Source organism: Bos grunniens, chromosome X, assembly GCF_055505025.1.
Source record: "Bos grunniens cultivar Pamir isolate PY7600 chromosome X, Bosgru_T2T1.0, whole genome shotgun sequence".
In the NCBI taxonomy this organism is placed as follows: domain Eukaryota; kingdom Metazoa; phylum Chordata; class Mammalia; order Artiodactyla; family Bovidae; genus Bos; species Bos grunniens.
Window position 1 is genome coordinate 5,542,500 of NC_141194.1, and position 20,377 is coordinate 5,562,876.

Sequence of the window (20,377 nt, forward strand, 5' to 3'; positions counted from 1 at the left end):
AGGGGTACGCTACCCAGGCCAGTATTCTTAGGCTTCCCTGGTGGCTCAGCTGGTAAAGAATCTGCCTGCAGTGTGGGAGACCTGGATTCGATCCCTGGGTTGGGAAGATTCCCCTGGAGAAGGGAAATGCTACCCAATCCAGTGTTCTGGCCTGAAGAATTCCATGGGCTGTATAGTCCGTGGGGTCGCAAAGAGTTGGACACGACTGAGCGACTTTCTCTTTCACTTCCACCTTCCATCCAGGAGGCAGGAGCTGTGCCAGACACAGGGCCATCTTTTGGGCCTCGATGCTCAGATAAGACGAGCCCTGGAGGTCTGCTTTTTAAAAAAAATTTTTTTTGGGCTGCACCATGTACCATATGGGATCTCAGTTCCTTGACCACAGCTTGAACTCATGTCCCCTGCATTGGAAGCACGGAGTCTCAACCACTGGACGGCCAGGGAATGCCCCCAGAATCCCCCAGGGCTGCTTTTACAAAAACTGAGCACTCATCCAGCCTCCGTTGCCCAAAGTAGAGAAAACAAAAGTCACATCTAAAGCCTGACCCGCACTCAGTCGTCTCTCCTTTTTCAGCCTATTTATGAAAGTGAAGGTCACTCTGTCATGTCTGACTCTTTGCGACCCCATGGACTATACAGTTCATGGAATTCTCCAGGCCAGAATACTGGAGTGGGTAGCCTTTCCCTTCTGTAGGGGATCTTTCCAACCCAGGGATCAAACTCAGGTCTCCCACATTGCAGGCAGATTATCAGCTGAGCCACAAGGGAAGCCCCAAAATATCAGCATGGGTAGCCTATCCCTTGGAGAAGGAAATGTCAACCCACTCCAGTGTTCTTGCCTGGAGAATCCAGGGGACAGGGGAGCCTGGGGGGCTGCCGTCTATGGGTTCGCACAGAGTCGGACACGACTGAAGGGACTTAGCAGCAGCAGCAGCCTGTCCCTTCTCCAGCGGTTCTTTAGTTATCTTTACTTTGCCCTTTTCTTTTGTCCCAACAATAGTGTCACATTTATTCTATTAAAATTGTACCTTAGAATTTAGTGTCAAACATAAGACTCACAGGCTCAGGAAATTCAATCGTAGGTTATCCAAATTGGTTTTCAATTATATCTTTACCTGTACTTGAAAGGCAATTTTAAATAAGTTTTCCTTCCCCAAAGTTATTAGAAAACGTAACGTTTACCGATCCTGATGGTAAGTAATTTATTAGTGAAAGTGATAGTTGCTCTGTTGTGTCCGACTCTGCGACCCCATAGACTGTACAGTCCATGGAATTCTCCAGGCCAGAATACTGGAGTGGGTAGCTGTTCCCATCTTCAGGGGATCCTCCCAATCCAGGGATCAAACCCAGGTCTCCCATGCTGCAGATGGGTTCTTTACCAGCTGAGCCACCAGGGAAGCCCATGAATACTGGCATGGGTAGCTTACCCCTTCTCCAGGGGATCTTCCCAACCCAGGCATCGAACCCAGATCTCCCGCATTGCAGGCAGATTCTTAACCAGCTGAGCCATCCTCACTGAGAAATCCCCAGCTAAACTTTGGCAAATATTATATAGAACCTATGTAGCTGACCCACACAGCAGCACACCGACTCATGATGCCATCTGCTATGCTCACGTTTCCCTGAGATGACACCCGTTGTGAGAGGTATGGACGCAGTGATTTGCTTTTTGTGGAGTTATCTGCATAAGGGATGAGAAATAGCTGCCATGTGGCAAGTACCTCCAGTGCTCAGGCCTAGGTGTACTCCCGCCTTTTTTTTTTTTTCTTAATATTTATTTATTTTGCTACGCCAGGTCTTAGTTTCAGCCCGTGGGGTCTTTGGTCTTCACTGTAGCATGAGAACTCTTAGTTCAGCATGTAGGGTCTAGTTCCCCGTCCAGGGATGGAACCTGGCCCAGCTGCGTTGCGAGCACTGAGTCTTAGCCGCTGGAGCACTAGGTACGTCCTTTGATCTGCCTGTGTTGATTCTGATCAACAAAACCAAAAGAACAAGATGCAATTCCTAGCCAACGTCTGAATTTTTCATGGCACCAAAATCCACGTGCTGTACCTGCTCTGCAAGGCTCAGTGCGGTTTCCTGTAAAGACTCAGGAAGGCAGTACATCAGGCCTTGTGACCTGTAGGGTCCTGATTTCAACCGCTCAACGGTGCTGGCCTAGCAAGTAAGCATTCACAGATCTGTGACAGGTAAGCAGATGCGTGTGCCTGTGGTCTAGTAAACCTTTATTTAAAACACTAGGTGGGATTTCATGTATCCCTAACAGATAACCCCATGATTATCTATTCCCTACATGATACCATAATTTTTCTCCAACAAAATACACATTTGTGTCCCCTTTGGATCTGTCCATAATTTCCGTCTTTGCATCATGCTGCTGTGCGGAGACTGGGCCTTACCCCCTGCCCCCCAGTCATGTTCCATATAAATCCCCAAATATAAAACTACCTTTAAAAGTTTCTGCATCCTTCATGGAAAGGTTAGTCTTTTTTTCTTAATTCGTTTTTAATTGGAGGATAATTGCTTTACCATGTTTTATTGGGTTCTGCGCTACGACAAGCTGAATCAGCTGTCTTATGTCAGAAATGTATCATCCTGTTCCAAATTGCCTTTTAAACAGGCTGTGTTGTGGTTTTATTCAGGGAAAGGGGGGCCTCCAGGCGTGGTTCTGGGAGAGATCAGAGAACTGGAGAGCTCCTGAAAATATGTGTTTATTGCAAACGCAGGGTGAGCTAGTTAGTCATATCCAAGATTCAGAATAGAGAGAGGCTACTGTTGGAGCAAAGATTCTGACAGGAAAAGATGAAAGAGGTTTTGTGTCTGTAGCAACTGAGAAAGAGAGAAGCCATCAGTCTTGTCTGCAGCTGTCATGGTGGAAAGAGTGAGGTACGCAGCTCCTTTTGATGTGAATAAACACAATTTTGTAGATTTCCATAATTCAGGGAGGTGTTCAGATTGGCCCATTTTCTGCTCATAGTTTGTGCATGTTGAGATTCAAGCTTTTGCAGCAGGCCAAGGCTCAGTGTGAACAGTCTTTGTCTGTGTATCAGTGTTGTGTCTCCTCCAAGGGCAGGAGAACGTTCTTCTGCTCGACGATGCTGTAGACACCTACGATTAAACAGAAGGAGACCTCATTCTGCAAATCAAATTTAGATTTGAAATCAGAAAGTCCAGGGAGAACTAGCCCCATTACCGTTTTGTGTCCAAAAGTGGAATGTCTTACTGGGTTCCTGATTTTTCCTTCAGTTGATCTCTCCTAATTGGTATCAAATAACGCTGTTATTTCTTTCAGTGTGTTCATTTAGTTTAACACCCACTGCTGAGAACCAGCTGTTCTCTGAGGCAGCGGTGGGGAACCTTTTGCACATCAAGGAGTGGTTTCATGGAAGACAGTTTTGTTCACAGGCTGGGGAGAGGAAGATGGTTTGGGGTGATTCAAGCACATTACATTACATTTATTGTGGGCTTTATTTGTACTATCATTACATCAGCTCCACCTCAGACTATCAGGCATCAGATCTCGGAGACTGGGGACCCCTGCTCTATGGCATACAAACACGTGCTCATTACGTTCAGTTAGGCTACAGTGACTCTTGCTGCTGTTTTTCAGGCACTAAGTCGTGTCCAACTCTTTGCGACCCCATGGACTGCAGCACGCCAGGCTCCTGTGTCCTTCTCTATCTCCTGGAGTTTGTTCAAACTCATGTCCATTGAGTCAGTGATGCTGCCCAGCCATCTTATCTTCTGTCCCCCACTTCTCCTCCTGCCTTCAATCTTTCCAGCATCAGGATCTTTTCCATTGAGTCAGCTCTTTCCATCAGGTGGCCAAAGAATGGGAGCTTCAGCATGAGTCCTTCCACTGAATATCGATGGTTGATTTCCTTTAGGATTGACTGGTTTGATCTCCTTGCCACCCAAGGGACTCTCAAGGGTCTTCTCCAACACCACAGTTCAAAAACATCAATTTTTTGGCACTCAGCCTTCTTTAGGAGAAGGCAATGGCAACCCACTTCAGTACTCTTGCCTGGAATATCCTGTGGACTGAGGAGCCTGGTAGGCTACAGTCCATGGGGTCGTGAAGAGTCAGGCACAACTGATCGACTTCACTTTCACTTTTCAATTTCATGCATTGGAGAAGGAAATGGCAACCCATTTCAGTATTCTTGCCTGGAGAATCCCAGGGATGGCGGAGCCTGGTGGGCTGCCGTCTATGGGGTCACACAGAGTTGGACACGACTGACGTGACTTAGCAGCAGCAGCAGCAGCAGCAGCAGCTGTCTTTATGATCCAGCTGTGAACACTGACTCTAGTGGTGACTGTTTTGTGAGTACTTGTTGAGTGCTGAGTGGTGCTTTGAAGATATCTGTGAATGATCTCATTAAACTTCTCTGTATAAATATGGGATGGATGCTCTAGTAACTGTTGTACAAAAGATGCTGGCAAATTGCTCAATCAGTTCAGTTCAGTTCAGTTGCTCAGTTGTGTTCCACTCTTTGTGACCCCATGGACTGTAGCACGCCAGGCTTCCCTGTCCATCACCAACTCCTGGAGCTTACTCAAACTCATGTCCACTGAGTCGGTGATGCCATCCAACTATCTCATCCTATGTCTTCCCCTTCTCCTCCCACCTTCAATCTTTCCCAGAATCAGGGTCTTTTCCAAAGCCTCAGTTTTTCGCATCAGGTGGCCAAAGTATTGGAATTTCAGCTTCAGCATCAGTCCTTCCAGTGAGTCTTCAGGACTGATTTCCTTTAGGAGGGAGTGGTTGGATCTCCTTGCAGTCCAGGGGACTCTCAAGAGTCTTCTCCAACATCACGGTTCAAAAGCATCAATTCTTTGGCAGTCAGCTTTTCTTATAGTCCAACTTTCACATGCATACGTGACTACTGGAAAAAAGCATAGCTTTGACTAGACATACCTTTGTTGGCAAAGTAATGCCTCTGCTTTTTAGGATGCTGTCTAGGTTGGTCATAGCTTTTCTCCCAAGGAGGAAGTGTCTTTTAATTTCATGGCTGCAGATACCATCTGCAGTGATTTTGGAGCCCAAGAAAATAAAGAAAACGAATTTTTCAAGGTCTCTGATTTGATTCAAATAGTTCAACCTTCTGAACCTAGAGCTGTAAACTTGTATCATAGTCAAGAGAATTCCTGTGCCTGCATCATAGATCTTGGCGTAGCAGACAACAGTGAAAACCAAGGGAAGCAAAGAGCTCTGTGCTTCTGTTCCAGAAGAGTTGACCGAAGAGTTGATTTCGAAGAGGCTGAAGTCACTATTGGAAAGTGTATCAGTTAGCTATGACCGTGTAACAAATATCCACAGGCTGAATTGCTTAAAACATGCTTGTTACCTTGTAGTTTCTGTGGGTCCAGAATCTGGATGTGGCCTGGCCGGGTCCTGTGCTGGGGTCTCGTGTGGCTCCAGTCAAGGTCTGCTCTGGGCTGTGTTGTCATCTGGAAGCTTGAGTGGAGAAGGAGCCACTTCTGAGCTCCTGCCGGCCATAGGGGGGAATCCAATTCCTTGTGCTTGTAGCATTCATGGCAGAACTGATAGGGAAGACGTAAGCGTGCAGGTAGCCTCGTGGTTGTGACTTCAGAAATAAGCCTGCTCACCACTCTGTTGGTGTGAACAGGACAGGAAAGAGAATTGGGGTGAGCAGTAGTGATGAAAGGGCACATGATCAAGAGCAGAGAATCTTTACATGGACCAGTGGTGATGAGACCCCTTGGTCTAACCAGTGTGGAATATAATTTACTCAGCCTTCCCCAAAAGCACTTCCCTGGTAGCTCAGCTGGTAAAGAACCTCCCTGCAGTGCAGGAAACCCTGGTTCAATTTCTGGGTCAGGAAGATCCCCTGAAGAAGGGATAGGCTACCCACTCTAATATTCTTGAGTTTTACCTGGTAGCTCAGCTGGTAAAGAATCTGCCTGCAATACAGGAGACCTGGGTTCGACCCCTGGGGTTGGAAAGATCCCCTGGAGAAGGGAACGGCTATCCACTCCAGTATTCTGGCCTGGAGAGTCCATGGACTGTGTAGTCCACTGGGTCGCAAAAGAGTCAGACACGACTGAGTGACTTTCACTTCCCCAATAGAGACTCAAAAGGGGGAAAGGGGCTATATTTTAAAATATCAGTTAACATATTTTTCCAAAAGGTCATCAAAATAAAGGTAAAGAGACAAAAATACCTTCCCTTGTAGATAGACTTAAACTGTTAGAATAGACTTGTTTCGGTGACCAGAATCTTTGTTATATGGAATGTTGCTGACCCTAGAAATTTATATTTTAAAAAAGTGATACTGACTAGTTTTCCTTCTCCGTACTCATCAACCCAAGCTGACAGTGCTGTGCTTCTCGCAGCTGGGTGGTCATTTTCTACACGATTAAACATACTCTTTCTCTCCTGCCCATGCTATCTCGATTCCTTTGGGCAGGAGGGGGCACAGAGAAGCAATTTCCCTTGTAAAACTGAGTTACAAAAAAAAATAAATAAAATAAATGAATATATTTCGCTAGCAATGAGATGAATTTCTCGTCAGAAATTCCAGACTTGGAAACCACATCAGTGTCCAGGGCTTATCATCCTTGTCCATGAATGTCATTGCTACTGAATGTGTTGATATATTTGTTGTGTCTAATGAGGCTCCTCACCTTCTACTGCACGGAGGGAAAGCGTGTGAAGAGGGAAACTTAGTCAGAATCCTAATTTCGTGATTGGTACGTTTTTCAAGCAGACTACTCAGGCTTCTTGCTTTCAGCTGGCGTTGACTTCCCAGGCACTCTGATCCCTGATGTTGAGCTGACAGTCTTTAGGGCATCTCATCTCTGGAAGAGAATTGATAGAAGTGGGGGAATAACTCCTCCTGTGTTTTTTCCTTCCCTCACAGAAGCTCAGACACCATGAGTCTACTTGAACAGTCCTAAATCCTTTCTGTATAGACCTCTCAGCAAACACTGTAGCTGTGTCTCATTGTTGGTGATGGTTTCAAACCCCTGCCCCCTCCCCAAAAACAAATGTCACTCAGTCGTGTCCGAGTCTTTGTGACCCCATGGACTATACAGTCTGTGGAATTCTCCAGGCCAGAAGAAGGCAGTGGGCAGCCTTTCCCTTCTCCAGGGGATATTCCCAACCCAGGGATTGAAACCAGGTCTCCCGCATTGCAGATGGATTCTTTATCAGCTGAGCCACCAGGGAAGCCCAAGAATACTGGAGTGGGTAGCCTATCCCTTCTCCAGGGGATCTTCCTGACCCAGGAATCGAAAAGGGGTCTCCTGCCTTGCAGGTGGGTTCTTAACCAACTGAGCCATCAGGGAAGCCCTGATATCTCTTTCTATATATATCATGTCTGTACAGGTCAGTACGATCCATGATTTCAAGCATCTGCTGTGATTTTTTAGAAAGCACCCTGTCTGAATAAAGGGGGACTAGGTAATGAATATGACTGCCCCTTGAAAAGCTTGCACATCCATGGTTTAGGCCAGGGACTGTCCCAAGACTAGACCAGTGTGGGGTTTCCTTAGCTTGCCCCAAGCAGGGAACACAGGAAGTGTGGTCTGTGTAGGGAATCGGGTTGAAGTGAAGGAATTGTCCAGGATGGGGTTTAACGGATGTGAGAGTTGTGTGTGTCAGGGGGAAGGGGGTGCGGGGGAGGGGGGTTCAGGTAGAGCTACCTGGTTGATAAGTTGAAACATGCATCTGGAAATCAGAATAAAGTCGTAAATAAAGTTAGAGATCAGTCACGTGTAGGAAGGGGTAAGAGAAGGGTGTCACAGACAGCCTTTGCTGGCTTCCTCTCAGTCCACACATCTGGTTCACTGAGTGGTTTTCTAGGGTGATGACTCCCTTCCTGGAACAGGTACTCCATCTACACTCCTCAGGCAGTTAGGGGGAAGGTTGGGGATTCTTCCTGAGTCTTCTGGGCATTTATTGTCCTCAGTCCAGTTCAGTTCAGTTCAGTCGCTCAGTCGTGTCCAACTCTTGGTGACCCCATGGACTGCAGCATGCCAGGCCTCCCTGTCCATCACCAACTCCCAGAGCTTGCTCAAACTCACGTCCATTGAGTTGGTGATACCATCCAACCATCTTGTCCTCTGTCGTCCCTTTCTCCTCCCGCCTTCAATCTTTCCCAGCATCAGGGTCTTTTCCAATGAGCCAGTTCTTTGCATCAGGTAGCCAGAGTATTGGAGTTTCAGCTTCAGCATCAGTCCCTCCAATGAATATTCAGGACTGATTTCCTTTAGGGTGAACTGATTGGATCTCCTTGCAGTCCAAGGGACTCTCAAGAGTCTTTTCCAACACCACAGTTCAAAAGCATCCATTCTCAACACTCAGATTTCTTTATATTCCAATTCTCACATCCATTCGTGAATACTGGAAAAACCATAGCTTTGACTAGATGGACCTTTGTTGGGAAAGTAATGTCTGTGCTTTTTAATATGCTGTCTAGGTCGTCATCCAGTAATAGTTTCCAGGCCACAGAGATGCTCTGGAGTGGCCAGGTCTGCTCACCCGCCTTATCTAGAAGGAGTGAATTGACCGTCTGCCCTGTGGAGTCAGACAGTTGTGGCTTTATCTGGCCATGCCTCTGTCTGCTGGGGACACTGGGGAACTTCCTAAACTCTTCTCAGCCCTATTTTCCTCATCTGGGATACGGGGCTATAAAGGAGAATTCACTTAGTGTATTACTCACTGTGGTTGGCCCCTTGCCTGGCAGATGGGAGCAATCAAAATTTTCTTCACTCATTAATAATGACGCTCCGTTCCTTGCCATGAAATCTCGTTATCATCCACTTCTCATCCCGTTTTAACTGTTTCCTCATTCTTTGGAATCGTACATATTTTTCTCTTTTTCTTACCACTACTTCCTTCTTTCTTGCTACCATATGACTCGTGTATGTGTCCAGAATGATGATCAGAGCTAGCAGAGAGGTGGAAATGTCAAAGGAAGAGTGCAGAGAAAAGATGATGCCAGTGTCCTAAAACCTCGCAGAAAGCTAAGCATGGGGAATAAAAACAGACCCTCCGTGTGCCTTGCTGTGCGACACTGTGAGATTTCTGAGCACCAAGAGTAAGCAGTACATACCTTTAATCTTAGTCATGCATGGATTTTGATTTGCACTGAAATGTACACGAAAGCCCTAGATCAGTGCTTACAGGGCTTTCACAGTCACTGGTGGACATGCCCATGGTGGTGAAAGATTTGTGTCGCCCGACACGCACTTGCCCAGCTGCATCGGGCATCACACACTCTGTCTTCTTCTTTCAGCTCCCAGTCTGTGAACATGAGCCCACGCTTACTCTGTACCTGTTGCCCTGTTTGGCATCCTGAAGTGAAGTGAAAGTCGCTCAGTCGTGTCCGACCCTTTGCGACCCCATGGACTCTACAGTCCCTGGAATTCTCCAGGCCAGAATACTGGAGTGGGTAGCCTTTCCCTTCTCCAGGGGATCTTCCCAACCCAGGGATCAAACCCAGGTCTCCTGCATTGCAGGTTGATTCTTTACCAGCTGAGCTGCTAGGGAAGCCCAAGAACGCTGGATTGGATAGCCTATCCATTCTCCAGCGGATCTTCCCGACCCGGGATTGGAACCAGGGTCTCCTGCATTGCAGGCGGATTCTTTACCAACTGAGCTATCAGGGAAGCCCTTCAACATCCTTCCTAGTGGTTTATTTCAGTGACGTTGCTGTTTACAGGGGCCCCAAGTGCGGTGTAATAATGCTCTCTGATATCCCTAAACACAAGTTAATAGTCTCTATCTGAAGATAATACTTCAAGAAAAATAGCTATGCACACATGCTTAGAGTTAGTAAGACAGAATCATAGGTTTATTGAAATATTGATTTTTCAGTACCATTTATTCCTTGCAGTGATATACATAATGGTAGGTGTAAGGGAAGGGGATGGTTTTTTATTTTTATCATGAGCAGGCTTATTTTACTAAGTGATTTTTTTAAAAGACATATCCTTGTTCCTGGTACAGCGGCTGTGTTAAACACCATTAATTTCTTCAGTTTGTCAAAAATGGTGTGTAAACAAATAATTTTGTTCTGGGTTTAACAACATTAAAGGTTTCCTTCGCTAGACTTATGAGGCACTATGAAACAGTAATTATCTTTTGCATGTGCAATCCATATCATTATAGCTGCAGTCATTTGAAGGGATTAAAAGATTTATCAACATGTACACTTTCCATCTAATGTGTGGCTTGCCATTTTGGTGTTGCAGTTCTCACAGTTTCATTCATCTTAGAAGCGTAGCATGTTTTACTCCCTGAGTGTTGAATGATGTCTTCTTGCAGCTCCTCAGTACACGTACAGCTCAGTAAATGCTATAGACTCTGGAGATGTGTATGCTTTCAGCGGCTTCCCTGGTGGCTGAGATGCTAAAGGATCTGCCTGCAGTGCAGGAGACCTGGGTTCCATCCCTGGAGAAGGAAATGGCAACCCACTCCAGGATTCTTGCCTGGAGAATCCCATGGACAGAGGAGCTGATGGGCTGCAGTCCAAGGGGTCGCAAAGAATCAAACACAACTAAGTGGCTAACTCTTTCACTCTCTTTTCATGCTTCCAGCGAGTTACAAAGTCCAGTTAGAACATGCCTGTGAGAGCGATGCTGTCCGACTCCCAAGCTCTGCTCCCTGCTGGTACCTCTGGGCTCACAGAGAATTCTCTTTTCAGACCTGTTTTTTCTCACTTATTTCCTGAAAATATTTATTTATGTATGTATTTATTTAGGTGTACTGGCTCTTAGCTGTGGTATGCACAATCTTCAATCTTGGTTATGAAATGCAAGATCTTTCACTGTGGCTGGACCACCAGCAAAGTCTTTTTAATTTTTAAATGACGCATTAGCTAGAAATAATCTGAAATTATTAATGTGTGTGTTGATTGGGCTTCCCTGGTGGCTCAGACGGTAAAGAATCTGGGAGGCCCAGGTTCAATCTCTGGGTTGAAAAATTCCCCTGAAGAAGGCATAGAAAAATACATTTCATGAGAGAAAGTGTCGTTTTGATTACACATATAAAGAAACCTTAAAAAAAAAAAAAACCTCAATTCTTTAATTCTTTGTTCCAAATCCCAAGGGTGATCAAAAGTCTGTAGGTAGAAAAAATGTTATTTTTGACAAAAGATGAGAAGGAAAACTGCTTTTATTTGAGACATCTTTTGTATGGTAATTGTTACCCTTGCTATTCACACACTTTCTTTTTCTGACCTAGCAGTTGGTCCTGCTCTCTGACTTCTGTGTCAGGGCAATTCTGAAACACTTGTAAATGCCTCTCACCCCCAATACACACACGAGGGCCACATCTCGATAATTACTGGAGAAGAAAACCATTGCATCTGAAGCACTTTGCCATTCATTACACATTAGGGTGTCATTCCAGTGAATATGTGTTAATGATTTCTGAGGGTCTCGTTCATTCCCATTTCTGACCTTGGAAACAAGTCTGCTTGACGTCTTGGCTTGACCCCTTGTCATCCGTGACTTAAAGGAGAAGAAAATAGATGATTTGTTTTTCTTTTCTCCAACTAAGATGTCTATTTTCCGTAACTGCACACCGGCGACATGAAACTTGTTGAATTGTAACCGTAACCTCAGATTGAATGCCCACAAGCCTTGGGAATGATCCATGCCAATCTCCTAAACCTGCCATGTTCATATTCCTTTCCGTTATGCCTTGTTACAGGATGTTGAATGTAGTTCTCTGTGGTCTACAGTAGGAGCTGGTTGTTTATCCAGAGGATGGCTTCTTGAGCTTGAGACTGCCGCTGAGACAAGGTCTCTGCCACTTTGGAGTGTTTTCTGTTGCCCAGCCCCCCTCCACCCCTAACAGGAAGGAGATGTAGTGTTGCACTCTCCTCCTCTCTGATGGGTCATCAAGGAGATCGTCATGTTGCTCTGGGGACCATACCACCAGATGGGCATCCCTGCCCCCTGGAGTGACCACTGCCCCCCGTGGGTGATGGGTGGAGGGCCAGAAAGGACCGTGCTCAGCAGGTTTACACACTCGCCATCAAGCCAGTCTGCTTACTGCCGCTGAGAACAGACTCGTTCATGTCTTCCCCAAGGCCCATGACTCTGTAGCCACTGACCTCTGAAGTCTGCTCCACCATAAGTCAGGATGGAAAGGTCTGGACAGCTCTGTCTTTGCAGCTGGTTATCTCTCCTCTTCACATATGATAATGGTCTCATCTGGAATGGTGAGCAAATTCACGCAGGGCCGCTTGGTAAAGGGGGAAAAAAATCTATCACTTGGGCAATTTATTTCCCTATACTATAAGTTATTAACAGATTGTTAAAAGTCACATCTACTGATTTCAGTCATTTTCATAATGTCTTTCAGAAAGGTAAAGCAATGTGAAACATTGCAGGCAGGTTCTTTACTAGCTGAGCCACCAGGGAAAGCCACTCAACATCAAAGGTCATATTAAATATTTTTAACCAATAAACCAGAAGAGTATCTGAAGTATTCAAATTTTCTTTAGCCATTAAGATAAAATTCATTGAAAAAGTTTTCCATGAAAATGCAAGATTGTAAAAAGAGGTGAGCTTGTACATTTGGGTCTGATTCTCTGTTGAGAAAGTACGACCCCTAAGGTTCATTTCTATTCTGTTTTCCTTTACCAGCCTCCGGGCGAAAAACACAGTGGGTTCAACAGAGCCCAGCGTAATGCTAAATGAATTTCATATTTTGGGAATCTTAGTCTGAAAGAGGAATTTAAGCGGAACCATTTGAGGGTAAAACACTTCAACTCTGATAAACCAAAAGCAGCTGATGAACCATCATGATAGAAGAGACAATTTGAAATTCTGTCAAAGTCAATGAATTTCTGTATAAAAATTCTTACATAGCACGTTTCAAGTGCTTCGGGGGTAAAAAGTCAGCATCCTTGCTTGAAAAAGCAATGATGTCCATCTACACATAGCCATCAGAACTTCCGGGGGGCGGCGGGTGGCGGGGAAGAACACTTAAAAAGTGTTTTCCCGCTTAAACATGAAGCTTATTCTTAAGAACTTGGAGGTATTTCCTAGATATGATTTCTCTCTGAAACCTTTGTGAATTATTACCAAGATCAAAAGCTGATGTGACTCTTACTCTCTTCTTTACATAAGAGAAGAAGTTCATCATTGTTAAAGCTGTATTAAAAATAGAATAAAGAGAAGTGCTAATTATAGGCACTTTTTCAATTTTTTTTCTTTACAGTCTTATGAGTAATAGTTTCTAGATCTTTTTGGTTAGTAGAAGGGAACAATATCAGTTTTTTTTTTTATTAAAATGCCTCAGAACCTCCTTCCTTCCTTTGTTTTTTGACCATTACCAAAACTCTATCAAAATTTTTAAACAGCTAAAACTAAAAGATTTAAGGAAACAGAAAAAATAGCAAATTGATCTTTCACAGCAATATGTATAAATGAGTCCTCACCACAAGAAAACTAATTTGTAGCTATGTGCTGATTAATATTAACTAGACTTATGGTGGTGATCTTTTTTGCAATATGTACAAATAGCAAATCATGTTGTGCACCTGAAATGAATATAATGTCATATTTCAATTAAAAATAAGTATAAATGACATAAATTTATCTGCCCATTAAAAACAAAAGATTATCACACTTAAATACACACACACACACAATTTCTATAGTGAGTAGAAATTGCAATCACCATCATATTTCATCACAAACACTAAAGTGGGAAATCAATGACCAGAAACATATAGAAAGTAAAAAAAAAAAAAAAAAAAAGGCACTCTGAAAATTTTAAGTAAAATATATTACTTATATTTTTAAGTAATATATATTTAAGTATATATTTAAGTAAAATGTCTTACCTGTTGAGTGAAAGAAAAAAGAAAACCCCAAAATACAGATTTTATCTGGAATAAATTAGTTGTAGCTAGCTGCAACATGCCCAGAAGAATTAAATGGTATTTAATAAATAAGGAATAGAAAGAAAAATAGTGAGGAATATTCAACTGAAGTTGTTAGAAAAAATGACTAAAAATAAAACTAATGCATTCCCTCAGATTTGCTATGAACCTTAACTCTGAAAGCCCTGTATGAATTAAAAATATAAAAAATATAAAACTAATAATGAAAAGAACAAAAATGAAATTGAACATTAGAAAACAGACAAATAATAAAACATAAATCCACTGACTCTTGATAAAAATGAGTAAAATCAAGTCAGTAGATGATAAAATTTAAAAGTTGGTGATACCAAAAATCCAAAATTTGAAATAAAACTTTATGGTTGGACTTACAATGATCTACTCCAGTCTTCTTGGGCTTCCCTGGTGGTTCAGCTGGTAAAGAATCTGCCTGCAGTGCAGGAGACCTGGGTTCGAACCCTGGGTTGGGAAGATTCCCCTGGAGAAGGGAAAGGCTACCCACTGTAGCCCAGAATTTCATGGACTGTATAGTCCATGGGGTTGCAAAAAGTCGGACATGACTGAGCAACTTTCACTTTCAATGACAATTGAAAAAGCATGAAACTGCAGTATTCAAGGAAGATTTTCCTAGACGTTAAGAACCCTGAAACACCGCAATTGGACAGCCTTTAACAGGAAAGAAAATGAATGTATTGAGGGAGAAAGCAGTTTATAGAAGGTCTCACTCTCAGCCTCTCCTCTTGCCTCTATTCAGCCCAGCCCACCCATTGTGAATACGACTTTTATTAGTTTCTTTCCGTAAATGTCAACAGGGACTCCGTCTCTATGTCCACATCCACATGAAAAGATCTGATGCTTTTGTTTTGTACAGACACATAGTATTTCACTGTGTAGCTTAGTAGAGTTTGCTCAGCAAGTCCGGCGTGATGGAACTTATTTCCAGTTCATTTGCAAATTCTAGATGTGGCCTGGATTGTAGCCATTGGATGGAATATGACAAATCAGACATTGATGAGAGCTAGTTTGGAAAGTAACATCTGTTTTCCAGTGTCTCTGGTTCGGTGTGAGGAAATTCTTAGGTGGTGCCAGTGGTAAAGAAAGCGCTTGCAAATGTAGGAGACAGAAGAGATGCGGGTTCGATCCCTGGGTTGGGAAGATCCCCTGGAGGAGGGCGTGGCAACCCTCTCCAGTATTCTTGCCTGGAGAATCCCATGGACAGAGGAGCCTGGTGGAATATAGCCCACGGGGTCGTGAAGAGTCGGATGCAACCGAAGCGACTTAGCACGCAAGCAAGGTGAGGTGTGGGAGAGTTGTATTGTCAATCAGCAGCTTTAGATTTTAAACCCGTGTCTGAGCTTTTTTCTTCCATTCACGAGTACGAGTCCTCACTTCCAACTTTTCAGCATGTGTCATCGCTACCCCCGAAACCGCAGAAATAGTCGTCAGATATAAACACAAATAAAGCTACGCTAATCCATCAGTGTTTGACAGGGAGTTTGTTATTAATAAATGCCTTTGATGATTTTTAAATCTTTGCCAGCTGTTTAGAAATAATTGAGGCTGTGAAGCCTGAAACAGTGTTTCTAGCTCCCAAGCAAACTGAATTGTAACTGCTGGCGTGTAAATTTCTCCCATTGGTATTTTTAGACACCAATATCCTGAAGCAAATTAGCACATGTAGAACCATCTCAATCCACTTTAGAAACAGGAAATATCTATCGTCTGCACTTTCCATTGAAGTCTTGAGTTACTAATTTGAACTCGAGTGCGTCTTTGAATTTCTTGAGATCTGGGCCAGCTGAAGCAGCCTTAGATGTATTTAATCCCAGGGGTTTCCCATTGAATGCACCAGTGTGGGTGTATCTGTCCTCCAGTTGATGTCATTCTGGTCAAGCCTGTCCCACCGTGATCAATATATGCCCTTATCCTGTATTGGTTATTGGTTATTCAGTATTTGAAGCCACTTCAGCTGTTAGAACTCGTGTTTTTTTTTTTGCCTGTGTTCTCGTATAAACCTTGCAAACGGGGCCAGGGACACCCTCTGAGTTCAGAATAAACACCAATCTGGCCGTTCACGTTCCCCCAGGAACTGAGAAACGCCTTTTGCGAACTCGGTGACTCATCAGAGAGGGCAGCTTTTTACACAGTGACGTCCACTTAGATCAAATGGAAGAAGTTTACCGTCCCAAACATGTCACTTAGTGGCTCCCATAAAACTGACTTGTGAGATATAAATCTGTTCATACCTGTTGTTAAGCCCAGGTGGTAACATCACTGGAATTAGGAAAGTCAGGCTCTGACAAAGAAAGCTCTCCAGCTTGAGTATTATTCAAAACGAATGGTGCAGGTCAGCGGGAAGCTTTCTCAGGGACTCTTTTTCCCCTGTGCCAACCCCCTGGAAGAGCCAAATTCCCCCGACCGTCCCCGCCCCCGCCACCAACACAAGCAAGCTTTAGCTGACATTTATACTTCCTCTACCATCATGAATCTTCTTTTCAAAGTAAGTATCTGATTTAAATGATGGATATCCTAATTCTTTTGTCATTGCCTCTAAATGTTCATCGCCAGTAAGTGCAGAAAAGTCTGGTAAGTCACGTCAGTCATGTTCGACTCTGTGCGACCCCATAGACGGTGGCCCACCAGGCTCCCATCCCTGGGATTCTCCAGTCAAGCATACTGGAGTGGGTTGCCATTTCCTTCTCCAGTGCACGAAAGTGAAAAGTGAAAGTGAAGTCGCTCAGTCCTGTCCAACTCTTTGTGACCCCATGGACTGTAGCCTACCAGGCTCCTCCGTCCATGGGATTTCCCAGGCAAGCGTACTGGAGTGGGGTGCCATTGCTTTCTCCAGCAGAAAAGTCTGCTCTACTTCAAAACCTTTTCTCATCGTGGGCCAAACCAGGTAATGTGCCATCTCACGCTTATATGTCGGCTCTCGGAACGTCCCAGGAGCAGAGGAAATGTGCAGCCCAGACAGAATCTTTCATTCTCCACTGTCTCTGTGATTTTGGGAAAAGTCCCACAAGTTAAAAGCAGAAATAGCAATGTGTTATGTATCGATATGTGTATAATACTGCACGTCTCCGTCATCAGGAATTATTAATACCTCCTGCCCGTGGCTGCCTTCTGGTGTTTGTGGGTCGTACGTACCATGAAGCGGATGAGGCCAGACAGACGTGGTGATGTTCAGGGCTGAGCCCTCCCCTTCCCCAGGTGATTGGGGCAGGCGGTCAGACCCTGTGAACCTTGAGTTCCTCAAGTGCACAGGGGAGATGTTCGGGGTTTGAAAATCAACATTGCCGGGGACCAGCCCCGGCTGATCCAGAGTATTCGAAGGAGAGACGGCATAGGCGAGGATCAGGATACAATAGCTTCAATTAGATATTAATTAAAGATATAAAGAGTAATAGAATGAGGATAGCTCAGTAGGAAAATTCAGTGGAGAAAAGAGGCTGAGTAGCTTGGTTTACGCGGGAGACCAATAAAACTTCAAGACAAGAAGTTTGCACCACTTACGTAGGCCGCAGGCGTCCTTCTGTTCTCCCGAAGGAGAGGAGACACTGAGGCCTCCCCGGTCGGATCTTAGAAGCCCAGGCATAATTAGTAAGCATGGTGGGTTCCGCGCTCCAGATGGAGACTCAGCCAGAGTGAGAGAGAGAGCGACATGGGGAGACCAGTATTTCGAGAAACTGATCCCAATTCTTTATTTTCCATGGTCTACTTTTATACACTGAGATGTTATGCAAAAGTCACACGGGGTCAGCAGTCCTGACTTTTATCAAAGTCAGGTGCTTCATACAAATGTATACAGAGGTCTTAGGGGTGTTACATCATCTTCTGGCCAGGGGGGCCTGCTGACAATTTACGACCCTCTCCTTGTGACAGTGGTCAGTCAATCAGGACACTTATTTCTCCAGGGCTGATTATTCTCAAAACAGACGCCACCCAAGTAAAGTTACATTCCTACAGGGTGAGGGTGTAGTGGGTTTTAGTTAAGGAAAGAAGTTACTTAGCCTAAGATCTAACGTGATTAATATCAAAGGTTAATACTTATTTCTTCTATATATTCATTAATGTGTGTAAGGGCAGGGGATGTGGAGACTTAGCAACAAACATTGGCTCAACAAATGAAAAACCCTTCACCAACACAATTTCTAATTAGCCCATTATACTTATACTAATAGTTTTCTAACTTTTCTAAGGAACCTGTTTTTAGAAGGTTTAAAGCATCTTGTGCTGTGAGCGATCACATGTGGCCGGACAAGCCTGTCAGGCAGGCTAGAGAACCTTCAGAGGAGTTTGTAGGTTAAAACACTCTTGTCACACCCAAGAGTTTTTATTGACTGGAGCTCTAGGTTAACTCCTTCTCCGAAAGAGGTGGTGGGGGACAGCCCCCCGTAAAGTCAGAGGTGTAGGTAAGAGCACAAAGTAGTAAAGTAGGCAGGCTCTGGTTATGGGGGTAGATGCTCGAGGAGTTCCAGGGGGACTCCTGAGGCTCGATCCCGCCTTTGCGTATGTCGAGCCTCCTTCCTCATGACCTTTGTCATGGGCGGAGTACCTCACTCTGGCCCCCAACAAACATTGCACATCAGGCCTTGAACAAAGCTCAGACACCACCCACGTGCTTTCTGCTTGGACGCAGCTCTCTTGAGTGCCCTAAAAATACATCATTATTTCTCTTCTTGGTGCCCTTTGATTTATGATTTCTGACTCGTCTTTTTTTTTTTTGAAATGTATCTCGAGCAACATTTAAGACACCTGGCAGTGTGTGTGTGTGTGTGTGTGTGTGTGTGTGACTTGTTAAGTCATGTCCGACTCTTTGCAACCTCATGAACTGCAGCCCTCCAGGCTCCTTGGTCCATGGGATTCTCCAGGCAAGAATACTTAGGTGGGTTGCCATGCCCTCCTCCAGGGGATCTTCCCTAAGCAGGGATTGAAGGTGGTCTCCTGCACTGCAGACAGATTCTTTACCGTCTGAGCCACCAGGGAACCCCCCCTAGCAGTGTGCGACCCTATAAAAAGAATTTGGATAAAACCTCTACAGCAGTGAGAGGAGCATTGATAGAGATGTATAAGGGAAAGGGGAGTTACAGGAGGGCAGCTGAAGAGCTGACCCACACCCCACAGGATGGATGGCAAGCAGACAGAGACACCAGGACTTGAAGGTGATTGCTTTCTGATGAGATGGTGGTGCCCACTGTACCCGCCGGAAGACACCAGTGTCGTCCTGGGTCTGAGTCGTATTGATGACACACTCTGACTTTGGAAATAACTGACCCCTTAATTTTTGGTTGTACGGGCTCTTGGTTGCTGTGCACAGACTTTCTCCAGCTGTGGTGAGCAGGGGGCTTCTCTCCAGCTGTGGTGAGCAGGAGGCTTCTCTCTAGCTGTGGTGAGCAGGGGGCTTCTCTCCAGCTGTGGTGAGCAGGAGGCTTCTCTCTAGCTGTGGCGAGCAGGGGGCCTCTCTCCAGCTGCGGCAAGCAGGGGGCTTCTCTCCAGCTGTGGTGAGCAGGGGGCTTCTCTCCAGCTGTGGTGAGCAGGGGGCTTCTCTCCAGCTGTGGTGCTTGGGTTTCTCACGGTGGTGGCTTCTCTTGCTGCAGAGCACAGGCTGTAGGCACGCAGGCTTCAGGAGTGGTGGACTTTGGTTGCTCAGCAGCATGTGCCGTCTTCCCAGACCAGGGATAGAACCGGTGTCCCCTGCACTGGCAGGCGGATTCCTCTTTGCTGTACTACCAGGGCAGCCTGGCACAAATCGTTGTGTAAACTGTAAAGAAAGGGTTGTCAATGATAGCTTTTGAAAAAAATAAAAAGCAGTATAGGAACTTCCTTGTGGTCCAGTGGTTAAAACTTTGCCTTCCAGTAGAGTGAGTGCAGGTTTGATCCCTGTTTGGGGACCTAAGATCCCACATACCTTGTGGTGAAAAAGCCCCAAACGTAAAACAGAAGCAATATTGTAAAAGCTTCAATAAACACTTGAAAAATTGTCCATGTCAAAAAAAATCCTATAAAAAAAGAATGACATCCTTATTTATTGTAACAGTAATATCCATTATATGTGGAATCTAAAATGAAATTTTACAAAAGAACTTAAAAAACAGAGACTGTCAGACTTAAGAGAATGAATTTGTGGTTGTTAGGGGGAAGGATGGGGGAAGGGACAGTTAGGGAGTTTGGGATGGACATGGACACACTGCTGTATTTAACATGGAGAACCAACAAGGACCTGCTGGACAGCACAGGGAACTCTGCTCAGTGTCACATGGCAGCCTGGATGGGAGGGGGGTTTGGGGGAGGATGGATGCATGTACATGTATGGCTGAGACCTTCACTGTCGACCTGAAACTATGTCAAGGCATTCCACAATAAAAATAAAAAGTAATTTTTAAAAAAAATTGAAAAAGTGTAACTCTGACTCCCATTGGCCCTTGAGACAGAAGGTCTTGGTGTTGTGAGAGCGCCATGGTGGCTCGGGTTCTAAGAAGGTGACACTC

General features: G+C 44.7%; 1 protein-coding gene across 11 annotated transcripts in view; it reads left to right on the forward strand.

Moving 5' to 3' along the window:
• Positions 1-20,377, forward strand: part of LOC147339722 (uncharacterized) — a 496,256-nt gene that overhangs the window by 286,236 nt on the left and 189,643 nt on the right. The gene's annotated exons all lie outside the window — the stretch shown is intronic.